Source organism: Acinonyx jubatus, chromosome X, assembly GCF_027475565.1.
Source record: "Acinonyx jubatus isolate Ajub_Pintada_27869175 chromosome X, VMU_Ajub_asm_v1.0, whole genome shotgun sequence".
Classification (NCBI taxonomy): Eukaryota; Metazoa; Chordata; class Mammalia; order Carnivora; family Felidae; genus Acinonyx; species Acinonyx jubatus.
The window spans coordinates 97,977,303-97,997,465 of record NC_069389.1 but is presented as its reverse complement, the minus strand read 5'-3'; the positions used below and the strand labels follow the sequence as shown (position 1 = coordinate 97,997,465).

At 38.9% G+C, this 20,163-nt stretch overlaps 1 long non-coding RNA gene and 1 pseudogene across 1 annotated transcript in view; one reads left to right on the top strand and one right to left on the bottom strand.

Annotated features, from left to right (window-relative positions):
* LOC113597657 (uncharacterized) overlaps nucleotides 1-17,027 on the top strand; it is a 33,465-nt gene extending 16,438 nt beyond the window's left edge. The window contains exons 2-3 of the long non-coding RNA XR_003418448.2: nucleotides 12,592-12,704; nucleotides 16,942-17,027. This is a non-coding gene — a long non-coding RNA (uncharacterized LOC113597657). The remainder of the gene's footprint in view (nucleotides 1-12,591; nucleotides 12,705-16,941) is intronic.
* Nucleotides 452-562, bottom strand: LOC113597676 (uncharacterized; annotated as a pseudogene).
* Nucleotides 17,028-20,163: the final 3,136 nt, after the last annotated feature.

Below are 20,163 nucleotides of genomic sequence, written 5' to 3'. Positions count from 1 at the left end.
ATTTTGAGAAGGTGAGAGAGAGTGAGGCAGAGAGAGAGGGAGACAGAGAGAACCCCAAGCAGGCTCCACACTGTCAGCATGGAGCCTGATGCAGGGCTCGATGTCACAAACTGTGAGATCATGTCCCAAGCAGTCTCCATACTCTGAGCACGGAGCCTGATGAGGGGCTTAATTGCACGACCCTGAGTTCATGACCTGAGCTGCAAATCAAGAGTCGGACACTTAACTGACTGAGCCACCCAGGCGCCCCATGACTGCTTTTTCTTAAGAAAAAAATAATAGCACAATAATTGATTCAAGTAAAATCTGACACAAAACCTCAAAATCTAAAATGGATGACTGTGAAGATGCTCTGATTGGAGCAGCCGTGTGCTCTCTACTCGGCCTCACCTGCATATTCCCTGCACAAGTCAGAATTTCCATGGAGCATAGTCTGAGAACAATTCGTCTAATGGAGTGGGCACTGGGCCTGGAATGAGGAGTGGAACTAACTGGCTGTGGGACTTTAAACTGATAAGAACAGATACTACACTTGATCTTAGCCAAAAGGCCGAGAAGCGATTGGCTGTGGGACTTTAGATGTGTTGCTTAACGTCTCTGAGCATGGCTTTCTGAATCTATGAAATGGAGAGAATATTAAGTTGGTAGTTAATCACTGAGCACTCACTTTGTATAGAATCACCCTACTGGATACCAGGGAGGATTCAAATGGCATGAGTCAGTCCTTGCCCTTAAAAGGTTTATAATTCGGGGCGCCTGGGTGGCTCAGTCGGTTAAGCGGCCGACTTCCGCTCAGGTCACGATCTCGCGGTCCCTGAGTTCAAGCCCCGCATCGGGCTCTGTGCTGACAACTCGGAGCCTGGAGCCTGTTTCAGATTCTGTGTCTCCCTCTCTCTGACCCTCCCCTGTTCATGCTCTGTCTCTCCCTGTCTCAAAAATAAATAAAACGTTAAAAAAAATTAAAAAAAATAAAAGGTTTATAATTCACTTAATGCTTACTTTACTGATCTTCTAAAATGCCTATGAAATCCAATAAAATAGCAGGTGCAAATAAGAATAACAACTTGAAAATGCTTGGAAGAAGTGAAAATCATACAAATGCAAAATAACGTTATACGTATTGAATTATCGTTAATGTTTTGAGTGCATCAGAAGGTGGGAAGTTCTGTAAAGGTTAAATGAGACTCCTTTATAGAGCTTGAGCTGGTCAACTGAGAAGTGTTGTTGCCATCTTGCCCACATCTCCAGAGCTCCCCAGTATTTCAAAGAGTCATGACAAATGCGTCCCATCTGGAACTACTGTCAAGTCCCGAGACCTGGCATGAAACCCACCCAAGGAGAAAGGGCAGTCATTGAGGGAACTTTCCAGGATGCGGAACCTGGGTTTGGCTTGAAGGTACAGCTCTCAGTAGGATTCAAGCGACGGTCAACACTACAGTGTACCTTGTTGTGTTAGTGTGTCAGAAAGATAGATGTGACACATGGCAGTGGGTCCTCAAGGCTCAGCAGACAGGTGCATTTGGGAGCTCCATGAATTGGTAGCAGAATCTTTGCCGATGGTTGGAGATCCAGGGGAGGGAGCTGAGCCCGGCAGGAATACTGGGGCTCTAATCAGAAGAACTTGGAATTAGAAACCAGGTCAGAAGCCCATGCTAAGTGGAGGAGGCCTTTGAGTTCTTAGGGTCTTTCAGGCTATACATTTATACAAGGTGAGTAGTATGCGAGAAGAATTTTTTTCCATTGCAGAATTTACGAGGTGGTAGCCAAAATGGAGAGAGAATAAACGGGGCATAGTAGCTAGAGGAGTTCCCTGGAAAGAAAGTCTTTCCATACCCCTCGTCCCCTGGGAAAGGATATCTCTTTGGGAAGAATTTAAAATGCCCTTTGTTGTTACATTTCCTGTGCACGGTGGCGGTGGCGCAGGGCGCAGTGTATTAGGGGAGGCCATGGGTGACTCAAAATGTTTCCAGATGCTAAAGCTTTTGTTACTTTTCACAACAAAAGGCAATTGAATTCTTTAGACTGTGATTATGATAATGCTGCATTGTTTTTGTCTGATCAAGAGCTGAGGGCAAAAGCTTTCCAAATTGACAGTTCTTTGCTCTCACAATGCAGGGTAGAGGATGAATTAAAGAGGGCTAGAGTTGATATGGAGAGGCTACCTGTGTTTGGATTAGAGAATACTGCAGCAATCCAAGTGAGAGACACTAGCGATTTGCCTGGGAGTGGCGGCATTGGAAACAATGAAAATAGATTGCAGATATAAAATCAACAGAGCTTGATGACGAGTGGGACACGTGTGTAGTGTGGGAAACGTGCGCTGGGGGGAAGACGACACGAGTGGGAGGGAGATGTCAAAGGCACAAGTCCTGGGCTTCCGGCTCACACATCCGGACGTATGACGATGCATTAACTAGGAAAGAGGACACTGGAAACAATTCGGTTTGGGCATAGAGAACTCTGAGTTCAGATTTGGACATATTGCATTTGCACTGCTTTTGAGACTTTAAGAGGCAACGTTGAGTGGGAAGCCTGAAGTTCCGGAGAGAGGTCTATGCGGGAGCCATAAATTAGTTGAGTCATTTCTGAGTCACACTATGCATATTATCCTGGAATTTGCTTTTCATTTTTAATATGTCCTGCACATCCTCAATTCGATACATATTAATCTCATTTAATAGTCGTGTAATATTCCATGGTATGTACAAAGGCGCTTTAATTATTCAACCGTTCCCTTATAAAGTCTCTTATCAGATTTAGACTGGCTTCAGTATTTTTAGAAGTATTACAAATTCTGCAATAAACACATTTACATATATATCTTGATATACTAGTGCATTTATGTCTGATGGATAAATTCTCAGAAGTGAGATTGCTGAGTCAAAAGCTATGCACATTTTAATTTTAATAAATGTTTCCAGGTTGGCAGTATAGTGTACTGGTTGAGAGCCTGAGCTCCAGAATAAAAGTGTCAAGTTTCAAATTTTGACTCCACCACTTACGAGCTTCATAACCACGGATAGGTTATTTAATCTCTCCTTATTCAGTTTCCTCCTCTGTAATTAGGACGTATATATCTCCTGTGGCTATCGTGAGGATTAAATGAGATTATAGATTTTCATACACAGCTTGGAAATTTTTTAGATCTATAATACGTAAAACAACTATTGACAGGTATGTGACAGTGATCCAGGTGGGACTGCAATCCTTGAGAGAGACAGGAAGTATATGATGCAGGTCCAACTTCTACCCAGGGGGAAATGTTCTCCCTGGCTGTGTTTCCCAGGATGGCAGAACCCAAGCAGAGAATGGTAGGCAGAAGAGGCAGAGATCACAATTCTGGGACCGACTAAAGTGGTTGGAATTTGTGAGCAGGTTGCCAGCGAGATCAGAGCCGTGGAGAGGTAACCCCAGAAGGCTGAATGTTGCCATAGCAATTCCTAGCATGTGCCAGGCAGTGGCCTAAGTGCTTCTAGCTTTAATTTAATCTTCATAAAAATCTGTAAAATCTATAATTTATTATTATTCCCAGTTTACGGATGTAGCTTTATTATTATTCCTCTTTGTAGACAAAGGGAAAACGGAGGTACAGAAGGTTAAGTAACTTTCCAAAAGTCACATGGCTCGCAGCGGTGAGCTTGGATTTGAATCCACGCAGCTACTATATCAAACTGCCTTTCTGAAGAGCAAGTGTGCATCTAAGTGTCATACATACATTAAGCCATAAGACAGCTATTATTATCATTCCCACTTTAAAGTTAACTTCCAGCTAAGAAGTAATGGAGCTGAGATTCAAACCCACGTAGTTAGGTTCCAATGTTTTTGCTCTGAAACACCACATAATCTCTACGTTTTTTTTATTTTTTGGAGTTTTTATCAGGAATAGTCACAGAATTTAATATCTTATTTTGATTTTTTTTTTATTTTAGAGAGAGAGAGACAGCACGAGTAGGGGAAAGGGGCAGAGGGAGAGAGAGAGAGAGTCTTAAGCAGGCTCCATCCTTAGCATGGGCTCAAGGCAGGGCTGGTTCCATGACCCTGGGATTATGACCTGAGCGAAATCAAGAGTTGGATGCTCAACCGACTGAACTACCCAGGTGCCCCCAGAATTTAATATGTTAATTATTATTTGTTGATATATTTGTTATTGGATTTTCTCTTTTTAAGTTTTTTTCTTTTTTTTTAAGTAGGCTCCATGCCCAACGTGGGGCTTAAACTCATGACCCGAAGATCAAGATTTGTATGCTCTACTGACTGAGTCAGCCAGCGGCCCCTCTTTTAAATTTTTTAGCACAAATTACGTTGTTAGATTTCCTAATATCTTTCATGAACTGCTGGATTTTTTTTGCTATTTTATTTATAATTTTTATATTTATATGAATAAATCACCTTGTTTTCTTTTTTTGCATGTTTATAATGCTTTATATTTAGGCTATAAAATTATAAATTAAATTGGGAAGTTTCCCGTCTTCTATACACATCCCATAGTTATTTGATGTTCTTTTTTATCTTTCAGATTTTTTCACTCTGGTAAAATACACGTAACGTACAATTTACCACCTTAACTGTTTTGAAGTGTGCACTTCATTGGTATTAAGTACATTCATATCATTATGCAGCCATCACCACCATCTATCTCCAGAACTCTTTTTATCTTGCAAAACTGAAAATTTGTACTCATTAAACTATAAGTCTCCAATCCCTTCCCCCAGCCTCTGGCAACCACCACTCTACTTTCTGTGCATATGTATTTGAGTACTCTGTGTACCTTATAAAAGTGGAATTGTACAGTATTTATCTTCATGAAACGCTTACTTCACTTAGCATAATGTCTTCAAGGTTCATCCATATTGTGGCATGTGTCAGAATTTCCCTCCTTTTTAAGCCTTAATAATAGTCCATTGTATGCTTATACATTTATACCTCCTTTTCTTTGTCCATTTATTTGTTGACGGACACTTGGGTTGTTTCTACCTTTTGGCTATTGTGAATAACGTTGCTATGAACACTGTTGTGGAGATACCTCTCCAAAACCTTGCCTTCAGTACTTTTTGGGTATATTTGCTGGATCATACGATAATTTTATTTTTAATGAAAAAAATGTTTATTTATTTGCTTTGAGAGAGACAGAGACAGCACAAGCAGGGGAGGGGCAGAGAGTGAGGGAGAGAGAGAATCCCAAGCAGGCTCTGTGCTGTCGGCACAAAGCCCGATGTAGTGCTCGATCCCGTGAACTGTGGGATCGTGACCTGAGCCAAAATCAAGAGTCAGACGCTTAACTGACTGAACCACCCTTTTCTTTCTTTCTTTTTTTTTTTGTTTTGTTGATAGTAACTATCCTAATGGATGTGAGGTAGTACCTCACTGTGGTTATGATTTGTATTTCCCTAATAATTAGTGATGTTGAGCATCTTTTCGTGTGCTTGACATTATTTTATCATGGGAGATATCATGGGAGAAATATTTAAGTCCTTTGTCCATTTTTGAATTGGGTTGTTGTTTTTCAGTCGTTGAGTTTTAGGAGTTCTCCACATATGCTGAATATTAGTCCCTCATTAGATATATGGTTTACAAAGACTTTCACATTCTGTAGGTTGCGTGTTTACTTTGTTCATAGTTCCTTTGATGCACAAAAGTTTTTAGTTTTTATGAAATCCAGTTTGTGTGTGCCTTTGGTGTCCTATCCAAGAAATCATTGCCAAAGCCAATGTCATGAAGCTTTTGCTCCACATTTTCTTCTAAGAGTTTCATAGTTCTAGCTCTTACTTTTAAGTCTTTGATCCATTTTTAGGTGATTATTGTGTATGGTGTTAGGTAAGGGTCCAAGTTCATTCTTTTGCATGTGAACATCCATTACTATTTGCTGAAAAGACTGTCCTTCCCCCATTGAATGGTCTTGAAACCCTTGCCAAAAAAATCACTTGGCTGTATATACGAAGGTTTATGTCTGGTCTCTGTACTCTATTTTGTTGATTTGTAAACCTGTGTTTATGCCAGTACCACACTGTTTTCATCTCTGAGGCTTTGTAGTAAGTTTTAAAATCAGGAGGTGTGAGTCCTCCAATTTTGTTCTTCTTCGAGATCGCTTTGGTTATAGACATATGAAATTCATGACAATTTATTTTATTTTATTTCTTATTTTTATTTGAGTATAGTTGACACACGATGTTATATTAATCATATAGCTACAACCTTCTGAAAAGAGGGCTGTCTCCCCTTTTTCCATTTTGGGTGAGAAGATTGTCATAACCCCTGGAGGTTACTGATTCATGAAAGGGTGGGGAGCTGTTGACTTTGGGGACAGGGTTGGTCTGAGCAACTTTGGGTCAGCTTAGTGACTGGAGTGTGGGTGAGTGGGGGGTGGGGGAAGGTCCTTTAGAGTCAAGGAACAAAGCAGGACAATGGAAATCCTACCCTTTGGTGCATATGTTATAGGGAAGAAATATATAAATCATATTTGAAATAATTTTATCTCATAGATGAATTTTTAGCATTTCTTTCCTGTTTTTAACATAGTTTTAAAATTATTTTTAAATTTTAAAACACTTTTTTTCTGTATTAAAAAAAGAGATGTATGTTCACTAGAGAATATTACAATACACAGATAAGCAAAATTTAGAAATGCAGAGTACTTCTGCAAAAGAGCAGATCAGTGAATGGGGCTGGAAGTTGTGGGAGGTAGAATTGATTAAAAGGGGCGAGAAGAAACTTTTGGGGGGAGATGCAGATGTTTTCTCTTGATTGTGGTGGTGAATACCAATGTGTATAAACTGTCAAAGTTTGAACTGTATACTTAAAATGGGTGTATCTGATTGTATGTAAATGATACCTCTATAAAGCCAATTAATAGTTTCCAAAGTACTGCTGTCATCACCCATATGAAATTACTGTTCATGGGTGTACCCTTGTGTACATTTTCCAGTGATTTTGTATGTATCTCTATATACACATATTTGTTTATGTAAAAATGGTATCATTTTTGACCAACTGGTTTTTAAAAAAATTTTTTTAACATTTAATTATTTTTGAGAAATAGAGCCAGAGTACAAGCAGGGGAGGGACAGAGAGGGAGGAAGATGCAGAATCCGAAGCGGGCTCCGGGCTCCGAGCTGTCAGCACAGAGCCCGATGCGGGGCTTGAACCCACGGACCGTGAGATCATGACCCGAGCTGAAGTCGGATGCCTAACCGACCGAGCCACCCAGGCATCCCCATTTTTGACCAACTGTTAAAAAAAAGATTGCTTTGGTTATTCCAGGTACCTTGAGATTTCATGTAAATTTTAGGATTAATTTTTCTCTTTCTGCAAGAAGATGTCGTTGAGATTTTGATATAGATTGCACTGAATCTGTAGATTGCTTTGGGTCGTATTGACATCTTAACCATATTAAGTCTTCTAGTACACAAACATGGGGACATCCTTCCATTTATTTATGTCTACTTTACAATGTTTTATGGTTTTCATCATATTAGCCTTTCACTTCCTTAGTTAAATTAATTTCTAAGTATTTTCTTTTCTTTCTTTTGTTAAGCTTTTATTTATTTACTTAGAGAGAGAGAGAGAGAGAGAGAGAGAGAGAGCGCGCTGGTGGGGGGGGGAGAGAGAGAGAGAGAGAAAGAGAGAGAGAGAGAATCCCAAGCAGGCTCCACACTGCCAGTGCAGAGCCCAGTAGGGGCTCAAACTCACAAACCAGGAGATAAGGACCTGAGCTGAAATCTAGAGTCAGATGCTCAACCGACTGAGCCACCCAGATGCTCCTATGTATTTTATTTTCTGATGCTTTTGTAAATGGAATTGTTTTCTTAATTTCCTTTTCAGATCATTTGTTGTTAGTATGTTGAAATGCAACTGATTTTTGTGTGTTGACTTTGTGTCCGGCTCCTTTGCTGCATTCATTTATTAGCTCAAGTAGTTTTTCCCTTCGTGGGACCTTTAAGGTTTTGTATATGTAAGATCATGTCATTTGCAAACAGAGGTAATTTTACTTCTTCCTTTCCAATCTGGATGCCTTTTATTTCTTTTTCTAATAAGAAATAATAGCCTAATTAGCCTAATGGCCTAATAACTTCTACTAACCTATTTGCTAACATGACCAGTATTATGCTCAACGAAAGTGGTGAAAGCGGGCCTTCTTGCCTGTTTCCTGATCTTAAAGGAAAAGCTTTCAGCCTCTCACCATTGAGTATGATGTTAGCCACAAGTTTGTCATAGATGGCTTTTATTACACTGAGACAGTTTCCTTCTGTTCCTGGCTTGCCCATAGCTTTTAATACAAAGTGAAAAGTACATTTTGGGGATACATTTTAGATAAGTCATGATTTCTATTTTAATTTCTTCTTTTTATCCAAGCATTTCTCAGTTTCCAGATCCTTAAGATACTGTTATATTTTTGCTGTTGTTTCTAATTTTTTGTGCCATTCTTAGGGAAATATGGCTTTTTAAAACCTTATGAATTTCTTAAGGTTTCTTTGTGTCAAGTACATGACTGATTTTTACAAATGTTCCATAGCCATAGAAGAAAATGCATATTCTTTCCTTGCAGGGGACAGAAATCCTTCCTATCCTTACTAGTTTTTCTGAAAGACATCTATTAACATTTATCACTTTATATAGTTATATTGCTTTCTCTCTGTAATTCTGGGAGCGTTTGCTCTTATGTTGTTTGGTGCATAAGTACTTGTGAGTTATATCTTACATCTTCTTAGTATCTTAGTATCTTTTACCATTACACCTGTTTTAAGTCCTTGCTCAAATGTTGCCTTCTTAGATAGGCTTCTCTAACCTCACCTAAGGTATTTCTCACTGCTCTCTCCTTGTTTTTCCTCTCCACAGCATTTATCACATCTAATATACCAAATAATTTACTTTTTTTGTTTAGTATCTATCCTCTGCTACTATAATGCAAGGTGTGCAAATGCAGCTCTTTTATTCTGTTTGGTCACTGGCTTTTCCTTGTATCCAGAACAATGCTTGACACATAGTAGATGCTCAATAAATAAGTCAATGACCAAATGTTTCTCTTTGTGCCATTTAATACTTTTCACTTTGATTCTCATTTCCTTGTACCAGTATCACAATTCTTGCTTTCTTTTTAATATTTGCCTAATATATTTTTGCTTATTCCTTTATTTTCAACATTTATTTCTTAATTTAATTTGCAATTTGTTTCTTTTCCTTCCTTCCTTCCCTCCCTTCCTCTTTCTTTCTTTCTTTCTTTCTTTCTTTCTTTCTTTCTTTCTTATCTTTTTAAAGGGAGTTCAATCCATTTCCATTTTGGGGGATAATTGATATGTTTAAATTTTTCCTTTTTTCTTATTTTATGTTTATTACTTACTATTCTTGTTATTATTTGCTCATTTATCCTTTGTCATATCTAGATTTCTCAGAGTGAGAACATTTCTCTTTTGTCCTATGTTAATTCATAAATTCTCTATTTCTCTAGTGATACATTTCTACATTTTTGTAGCATTTAAAGCTATATTCTTCTATCAAAAGAACAGAATCAAATAAGGTATGTTTTCCAATCTCCAAAATGTTTTACCACTATGTTCAAAGAAATTTCTTACACAGGTTTAAGTGCCTCACTCCCTCTTTTCTGTACCAAATCCCAAACTTTGTTTAAAAAAATAATTTATTTCCAGTATATGACTATATATTGTACTTTACAAAATGTAAATTATAGTCCAATACACCTTTCTTAACATTTATGTGACAGTTTGTGCTCATATTATCATTCATTTAAGTTTTAACAATACATTTTGCAAGAAGGATGGCTCACCACTCTTTTGTATACATTTTACCTTCCCTCATCTTGAGTTCTTTCATCTGCTATAATTTTCACTTGGAAACAGTCTTTCTTTGAGTAATTTACTTATAAAGAGTATATGAGTAGTACACTTCCCCCCCCCCCCAATTTTATGATTTTTTAAAAAGTTTATTTCTTTGAGAGAGAGGGGCAGACAGAGGGGGAGAGAGAGAATCCTAAGCAGGCTCCGCATTAATAGTGTGGAGCTCAATCAAAGGAACTGTGAGATCATGACCTGAGCCAAAATCCAGAGTTGGATGCTTAACTGATCATGACTGAGCCACCCAGATGCCCCTTATGATTTGTTAGTTTTGTACCATGTATGCTATTACTGGCTTAATATTTTTTTAGTATGGTTGACACACAGCGCCATTACAGTGCCATTACAATATTGACTGTATTCCTTATGCTGTGCCTTTTATTCCTGTGAATTATTCATTCCATAACTGGAAGCCTGTATCTCTCACTCCCCTTCACTCATTTTGCCCACCCCCACTCCCTCAGGTCTGATTCTGCTTTTTGTTCATTCATTTTTTTTTATTCCACTTATGAGTGAAATCATATGTTATTTGTCTTTTACAGTCTGACCTCTAGTCCATTCATGTTGTCTCAGGTGGCTTAATCTCATTCTTTTTTTTTATCATTGTGGATGTATGTATACACACACACACACACACACACACACACACACAGCATCTTCCTTATCCATTCATTTGTTGATGGACACTTAGGTTGCTTCCATATCTTGGCTACTGTAAATAATGCTGCAGTAACATAGGGTGCATGTATCTTTTTGAATTAGTGTTTTTGTTTTCTTTGGGTAAATATCCAATAGTAAATTATTGGATCATGTGGTATTTCTATTTTTAATTTTTGAGGAACCTCCGTACTGATTTCCCTGTGGCTGTACCAACAGTGGTATACTTTCTGAATTTTCTTATGTTCATGATTTTTTTTGCTCTCACATATGAATATTACTTTGAATAAGTCTGTTTACTCTCCAGAATATATACATATTGCTTCAATGTCCTCTAACTTCCAATGGTGAAGAAAAGAAGTTTAATGCTAGTCAAATTCTCTTTTAGTTATTAACAACCTGTTTTATTTATCTTGGTGTCTCTAAGATTTTACTTTCTTTGTAACTTAGATGTTTCTATAGGCTTTCTAGGTGTGCATGTTTTTTTTCATTAACAGGTCATGAGATTTGGGGATCCCTTTTTTTAATTTTAGAGAGAGAGAGAAGATGAGCAAGGGAGAAAGACAGGGAGAAAGGGTGACGGGGAGAGAGGGGGGGAGAGAGAGAGAATCTCAAACAGACTCCATGCTCAATGATGAGCCCAATGCAGGGCTTGATCCCACGACCCTGGGATCATGACCTGAGTCCAAATCAAGAGTCAGATGCTCAACCAACTGAGCTACCCAGGGGTCCCTGGGGATCACTTTTAATCTGAAATCTAAAGTCTTTCTAGTTGACATAAATTTTGTTTTTTTGTTTCTTTGATCATTGATTTCCATCTATTTTTTTTCTCTTCCTATACAACTATTATTTAGTGGTTTGTTTTCTGGAACTACTTTCAATATGTCTTATCTTTTCATTAATAAATCCCATTTAATGTATTTTTCTCTGTGTGTTAAAAGATCTTTTATTTTATCTTCCAGTTTTAACCATTGGCCATTCTATTTACTGATTTTTTAAACTGTAAAAAAATGTTTTCTGGACTCCCCTGTTTTGCATTCTAGTTATGTCTTTTTAAGGGTCCTCACCATTTTCCTTGAAAGCTCTCTTCTTTCCCTTATAATTATGTCTGCCTCAATAGCAGTCACAGTATGTTAAATAACTAGAATTTAAGTAAAAATTTGAAAAGAAAAAAGAAAACAAGCCACAAATCCTGGTTGTTCATCTTGGCTGTTCCCTCAAGTTGCTGAGTCTCCTTAGCTGCATTGTGAATTTACTTTTTTTTTCTTTATTTTAGAGAGAGAGAGAGAAACAGAGAGACAGAGACAGAGAGAGAGTGCATGCATGTGCCGGGCAAAGGGAGAGAGAGAGAGAGAGAGAGAGAGAGAGAGAGAGAGAGAGAGAATCCCAAGCAGGCCCCACACACAGTGCGTAGCCTGATGTGGGACTTGATCCCACAACTGTAAGATCATGACCTGAGCAGAAATCAAGAGTCAGACACTCAACCAACTGAGCCACCTAGGCACCCCTGGATTGTGAACTTTCAATGTTTGCTCATGGGTGGGTTCATTCGGCACACATATAAGTCAGCTTGTTAGGGGTCTAAGGCAATAGTGACCCAGAAGGTGTTGGAAGACAGAGTTAGCATTTTTATTACAGTAGTCCCTTAGTAAGTCAAAGAAAAAAATAGAACCTTTCTATGGGGTGTGGGTGTGGGATGGGGTTCTCTTCTCATTCTTCTTTGGGTGCAAGTAGGAAAGTAGATAAAATGGGAGCATTGGAGCTATTGCTCTCCTGGAATGCCTGGGGCCAGGATGAGGAATTATGCTCACTGGATTACTCTAGAAGGTGGAAGAACTGGTCAATGACATTCACTCATTTCTTGATCCCTCCTTTATTCTGAAAATGACATCATGCACTTTTTATGTCCTCAGGAGATGTGGCATTCTCAGATGCAATTAAGATTTTCTCTAGGTTTTTTCACCATCAGTCTATACTTATTTAAACTAATTAGCTCTCAAATATATTAGCTATGTTATTCTAGATATTAGAATCACTTTGGGGGCATATAAATAAATACTGATTATATGCTTCTGTCTCCTCTCTCAAGACAATTGAACAAATTTTTGGTGGTTGCACCTGGACACTGAAGCCACCGTTTTCCAGATTGTTTGCTTGGTTGTTTCCTCTGCCAGATATCTATGTTTATTGCTCTACCCTGAGGTAAGAGGCCAATAAGGGTTTGCTAAATGAATCAATTAATGCAATGTAATTTTAAAATTATAATAATTACTCATTTGAATATGTTGCATTTGCACATTATATAAGCCCCTAAAGCCCCAAAATATATACAGCAAGTCTCCCTTTTGCCTTATATTTTTAAAAAACTTTTAAAATGTTTATTTATTTATTTTGAGGGGGAGGGGAGTGCATGCACGCATGCACAGTGGTGGGGAGGGGCAGAGAGCAAGGGAGAGAGAGAGAAAGAGAATCCCAAGCAGAGAGAGAGAATCCCAAGCAGAGAGAATCCCAAGAATCCCAAGCAGGCTCTGCGCTGTCAGCACAGAGCCTGATGCTGGGCTCAAACTCACAAACCATGAGGCCGTGACCTGAGGCAAAATCAAGAGTCAGATGCTTAACCGAGTGAACTACCCAGGCGCCCCCCTTTAGCCCTATTTCTTAGTCAACCAGTTCCTCTCTCTAGAAGAAGCCACTAGTTTCCTGTATACTCTTCTAGAGACATTCTATGCATATTTAAGCATGTAGTATCAACCAGTCTCCTGTTAATAGACCTTTATATGGTTTTCCCTCTGTTGCTATTACGAACAATGCTGCAGTGAGTAAATACTTTTCCTACCTAAATCACTTAACATGTATCTGTATGAGTCCTAGAAATGAAATCATTGGATTCAAGGGTATGTAATGTTTTTCTATTCCCAGCATTAGTTCTACTTAATTATGATAGCTCATTCTTTTTCTATACTAGAGGTTTCTAGCTGATAATATTTAATTTAGGGTTTTTGTATAACTTTTACGTAGCCATTCATGAATGAGACCCAGGTATCTTTTGCCCCAATTTCCTGTTTTTTTAATTAAATAAAACTTTGATAAGGATACCTAAAATATTAATGTGTTACCCCGCATAAGTAATGTATTTGTATAAAAATCGAAGCTTTCTGGAAAATTGTGATTTGAATCACTTGTAGAACTTTAAAAAATTATAGGCTTCAGGACTTGTTTGAGAACAGGGGTCAGAAAACTGTGGCCTGTGGGCCAAATCCAAGCTGCCACCTATTTTTGTAAATAGAAGTTTATCGGAACACAGATATATCTTTTCATGTATGTATAGTCTGTGGCTCCTTTTGCACCCCAGGGCAGAATTGGATAGTTGTGACAGAGTCCACATGTCCAGGAAATCCTAAAACATTTACTGTCTGGACCTTTATGGCACAAGTGTGCTGACTCTTGCTCTATATCCATGGAATCAAAATCTGGTACTGAGGCCATTGTGTATGTATTGTGAAAAAAAAAAATCCATCAAAGTTGGCTCATATTTGCACTAAAGTTTGAGAGCCAATATTTTCATGCAAAGTTAAATAACTAGGTGAATGTCATTTTCTTTCCATGCCAGTTTCTTATCTGTCTCCTGGTCTACTACCGTGTTTGGGCCTTAAAATTCCAACACTTCAGTTGGGGTTCTGTGAATTTCTACCACATACCCCTGCCATTATATGTTTCTTACCACCTCCTAATCAAAGCCATAGTGACCAGTGAATCAATGTTTATTGAATAACTTGTCCATCCCTATTTTAACACTTCTTTAGTGTGTATTTTGTTGGATATATGCTTACAGATATATAGGCATGAATCTCAGTCCATAAACCCATGTGTATGAAAAAATGAAACTCTTTTTCTAATAAATTTCAACTTGAAAGTTTCATGCCAACAGAGTTTGGAAACTTAATTGTAGTCAGTCTGGGCATTTCACACTTCTTGACTTGGGTTGTGTTTAAGTTATTGAGGGCTAGATGGAGAACTCACGTAGTGCCAAGATATTGGGAGGATATGTTGTATCTTCAATTGGATATGTTGTATCTTCAATAAATTCTGCCCATGTAAGTATCTATTGAGATACCCATGCCTCATCTGAGCCTACATCAGTGGTTCATAAACACCATCAGGAGGGATGATCCTTGCTCTTCATGGCTCCCTTAGGTTGATTGGTTTTTTTTAATGTTTATTTCTTTTTGAGAGACAGAGAGTGCAAGTAGGGGAGGGGCAGAAAGAGATGGGAGGGGGGTGGACAAAGGATCCAAAACAGGTTCTGCGCTGATAACAGAGAGCCCGAGGGCTCAAACTCATGAACCGTGAGATCATGACTTGAGCCAAAGTCAGACGCTTAACCAACTGAGCCACCCGGTGCCCCTAGGTTGATTGTTTTTCAATGCTACTTCCATGTCACTCTTGTGCTCTCAGAAATCAGTCAGCTGTTCCTGCTCTACAACAAGGTGTAGTAAAGCGCAGTGAGGCTAAGTTCCCTTCTGCTGAGACATGTTTAAGAGCTACTTGTCCCTCATGTATCTTATTGTCTCCCAAAGGCTTCATCTGAAAATGGGGTCTAAATTCCCTATATCTTAGAAACCAAAAACCTATGTGGCTTTTTATTTCTGGCCCCCTCTCTTGGAACACTTGACATCTATATTCTCATTGCTTCCTCTCTACCTTTTCTTAATTCTCTCATCCTAGGACATCTTTTCCTGGTCTGGTGGGGGATGGTTGGGGAAATTTTTACTTTTTCACTAGCATTATTTGCGTTGTGAGCCCTTTGCTAGGCTTTTGAAACCCAAATGCCAAGATGAGATGCCTCTTGCTCCCCACTGCTTTATGCCATTTCTGCTGTCTGCCAAAGCAAATGAGCACAGAACTGTTTAGCTGTTCAGTGAGGGGAAGGGCAAGGAAAAGGAACTGTCAGGAAGAAATGGGTGATACTTAAAAAAAACATCCTGCCAACAAGGTATATTACTATCACTTAATGACCATGAATTAGCATCAATGTGCCTTGTCATTGTTTTCTCCTTCCTAGTATGTTCCTTTGTCTCTCCCAGTTAGGTCCCTAAAGAACCTAAATAACTCTCATACAAGAATTATTTATTAAGCACCTATTCCAGGCTTAGCCATGCTTCCTTGAAGTGACTCAGGCAGTGAATAAAGGTGAAATCCCATTTATTTGCTTTTGTGGCTTCTTCAGATACTTCTTTTTCTTGCAATGGTCAATGATCGTAAAAGGTTGAGTCCCCAGTGGGTAGATATGTAAATCTGGGCAAGCAGTAGAAGACAAATCAACTATCCAAAAATAAATAGAAACGTTAAGAAAATTCACAGCCATTCCTTTAGGTCCCCAGGTTAAGTATTCCATAGAGACAGTAGGTGAAGTTTATATCTCACTCTTAGAATTTAATATGCTCTATTTCATATTGTATTAGTCTATTATGTTTATATGCAAAATGTAGTGAGGTAAGAACGGGATGGAAAAGTCTTGCCTCTAGAATTCATGTTTGTTTTTTCTCCTCCCTGAGCCAGAGCTTTTTGCATTGGTTTGATGTACTGTAGTTACTTGGGGTTTAATCTTGTATAATAATTAACTTCAATTGATCCACTGCAGTGTGTTAGCAAAGTGCCCAAGCCTATTAAATCCGACTAAGAATCCTCCATTGCTTTCCTAATTTCCAGCATCATTATGCTGCCGGGAAAGCTGATTAATGTAAAGGCATTCCAAACCGGGGCTTCTGCCTGGTGAAATTTTGGAGAAGGTGCACATAGAGGATCTCTATTCTTAGGAGAGTCCTGGATCTATGAGCGAGGTTTCTTATTCTTCTTTAGAACAGAACTCTTAAAGAGGGAAACCAGCATCATCGGAGCTTCACTTCTTAATGGAGGCACATATGGTTGATTTAAAAACAAGTAGAAAATGGAACATTACTGAAAGTGTGCCATCCTCAGTAGGCCTCTGGAAAAGAAAACAAAGCCTGCCAATAAGAGAGAGGACAAGAAGAGATTATGAAAACAAACAAACAAAGCAGACCTCTAAAAGATCAGTGTAAATGAAGCCGTTACATTGAATATTCACAGCAGATATTTTCAGCCTTTGAGGAAATTTTAAATAAAACATCCAAATTGGTCTGTCGAAAAGCTGTGGATCGGGGGATTTCTAGTGAAATGCTCCATGTGGACAACTTTCCTGAGAGTGGACTGTATGTGAGGGAGACAAAGAAGATTAAGACTTGGTCCTTGTCTTTGAGGACTTTACACTTTCTTTTAAATAGTCTGTCTTGATTGCCTGGGTGAAGTACAATCCTATTTTGGTTTTCCTCATGTTCTTGGAAATTTTTTTAGTCTGAGTCTACTTTCCTGCCTTAGCAAGTAGAATCTAGTGAGCATCTTTACTTGTGTCGATTTGCAGGCTCATCATCTCAGGAATCAGTGAAATGTTTCCAAGAATGGATGGAACAGATGTTGGGCATGAGGCTGAGACACGCCCTGGAAGGTAACTAAAAGTCGAATTAGCTTTATTTTTTGTTTGCTTTGCCTCCTTATTTTAAAAGTTGTATGTAAAAGAACTCTACTTAATTAAGGGTTTTGGTTAGTTTGGTTTCAAATAGATCTTTTCACTGTAAATGATTATATGGCTCTCAATTTTATCATTGGAAGGGGATAGGGATTATCTTGATGATTTCATTAAAATTACCATGAATGTTAGAGTTGGTGAAAGTAATGAAACTGAGGTTTCTCAGAAAGATATCATTAAAAATTTTTTTTTAACGTTTATTTATTATTGAGAGACAGAGCGTGAACAGGGGAGGGGCAGAGAGAGAGGGAGACACAGAATCGGAAGCAGGCTGCAGGCTCCGAGCTGTCGGCAGAGAGCCTGACGCGGGCTCTAACTCACAAACCGCAAGATCATGACCTGAGCCGAAGTCGGACGTTTAACCGACTGAGCCACCCAGGCACCCTGAAAGATACCATTTTTAACCCATGGATTGCAATTCCCACGAATGTTTTCTTTATTCCCTATCATGGTGCAGTTGCAATTTGAACAGAGGCCACTGAGGACTGCAGGTGTGGGGGGAAAGCTCTATGGACGAGGTAGGATTTGTGTTAGCCATAAAGAGGAGGTAGATTTTCCACTGTAGGGGGAAAGAGGAAGGGTATTTCCACTTAAGGGAACAGCATGAACAAAACTGTTGAGGTGGTTGCGAGCATGATGTATAAAGAGGGTGATGATGAAACTTGTTTGACCCGAGGGTTGGGCTCATAGGCACAAGTAAGTTTTGGCTGAGAGTAGGGTGAATTTGAAAGTCTGATGAAAATTTTGAAAACTACACTTGAGGTGTCTGAATTTGAACCAGGTAGGGTGGTAATGCAGGTGTTACAAACATTGAAGAAAAAGACTGATTAAGAACTGCAGTATTAGGGAGGAATCTATAGCAATTATTAGTTGGATGTTATAAAAATTAACAACAGTTTTGGGCTTTTGTCCCTTTGCCTGTTGCCACATATAGAATAAACTGATTCTTTTAGAACACAATTAATTAAATGAGTTTGATGATAGGCAGGGAAGCCAGACAATGCTACATCACAGACAAGCTAGAAAAAAATTTTTAAAGCTTTTGGAGAACTTGGAGGCTGCCAAAAATAATTTGGGAAAATGTCCTCATAATAAAATTCAGACAAATTATTTTATGGCAGAGAAGCACTACGGGTCCCCTGTCCTTCTCCCCTCTGTTGCTATCCCAAAGTCAAGCAATTACCATTAATGTATGTGGAAAAAATTTGAGCATACCCACACCCAAAAAATAACCTCGCTTAGGTGTTTCTGATACCTTAGGACACATCTTGCTAACAGATGCATGAAATAAATCTAGATAAAGCACAGATGCTCACAGACACAGTTAAAAGCTCTGATGGCTTGATGTGGAGATACTGAGTATTGTTCCCAGGGAAGGAGTCGGGTGGGGCCGCTCTCACTGCTCACGGTGCTTCTGCAGAGGTTGGCTAGCTACAAAACAAAACGCTAGGCACTATTTTGGCCTTTCACCTTTTTTCGTGGAAATGAAAATCCTCTTTGGGTTTCTTTCAGTTAGCAAAAACAGGTTCTAACATAAGTCTTTGGTAAAAGCCAAGTGGCCTAACGTGAACTTTTGAAAAGTGCGGGGCTCCCTGTATTAGGTAGTCAGTGGAAGAATAGGATTTGGGGTTCAAGTTTGGGTCCTGGTTTTACCAGTAATCCTGATACTGTCAATAATTATATTACTCTCAGTTTAATCATCAGAAGGAGATAAAGAGAGATTATCTTTTTCTTCAGTTGTGCTCTCTGTGTTATTAGGCAAATCATTTAACTTTCCTGAGCTTTTAGTTTCTATATCTCTAAACTAAGAATAATGGTACTTGTTGCTATGTTGTTAAGAAATAAATGAAACAGTGTGTCTTATGAACCTTAAAGACCTACTCAAGAATAAGTGATACTGATAATTAATTTCCATCAAGTAATTATAGGTGATTATAGCTTGAATAATGAAGCCATCCAAAATATGTCATAATTACATGGATTTGGACATGAAGCATATGGCGAGGGTCTCAGTAGAAGGTTGTCAGTGGGGAGACAGCAGGAAGCTAGGACTTGGAATCAGGACTAGGCCTAGTAGGCAGTGAACTTACTGGATCTGGCCCCAGAAAATGGTGGCCAGTAGGCTAAGTAGAATATTGCAGAAGGTGTGGAAATCCTGTGTGGTTTCAGTAGCTACCCACAAATAATATTTTATTTTATTTTATTTATGTATTTATGTGTGTATTTATTTATTTATTTTAATATGGTTTATTGTCAAATTGGCTAACATGCAGTGTGCAAAGTGTGCTCTTGGTTTTTGGGGTAGATTCCCATGGTTCATTGCTTACATACAACACCCAGTGCTCATCCCAACAGGTGCCCTCCTCAATGCCCATCACCCATTTTCCTCGCCCCCCACCCCCTCCATCCACCCTCAGTTTGTTCTCTGTATTTAACAATCTCTTATGGTTTGCCTCCCTCCCTCTCTCTTTGTAACTATTTTTTTCCCCTTCCCTTCCCCCATGGTCTTCTGTTAAGATTCTCAAGTTCCATATATGAGTGAAAACATATGATATCTGTCCTTTTCTGACTGACTTATTTCACTCAGCATAATACCTTCCAGTTCCATCCACGTTGCTGCAAATGGCATGATTTCATTCTTTCTCATTGCCAAGTAGTATTCCATTGTATATATAAACCATATCTTTATCCATTCACCAGTTGATGGACATTTAGGCTCTTTCCATAGTTTGGCTATGGTTGAAAGTGCTGCTATAAACATTGGGGTACATGTGCCCCTATCCATCAGCACTCCTGTATCCCTTGGATAAATTCCTAGTAGTGCTATTGCTGGGTTGTAGGGTAGTTCTATTTTGAATTTTTTGAGGCACTTCCACACTGTTTTCCAGAGCGGCTGCACCAGTTTGCATTCCCACCAACAGTGCAAGAGGGATCCCCTTTCTCCACATCCTCACCAGCACCTGTAGTTTCCTGAGCTGTTCATTTTAGCCACTCTGACTGGTGTGAGGTGGTACCTCAGTGTGGTTTTGATTTGTATTTCCCTGTTGATGAGTGACG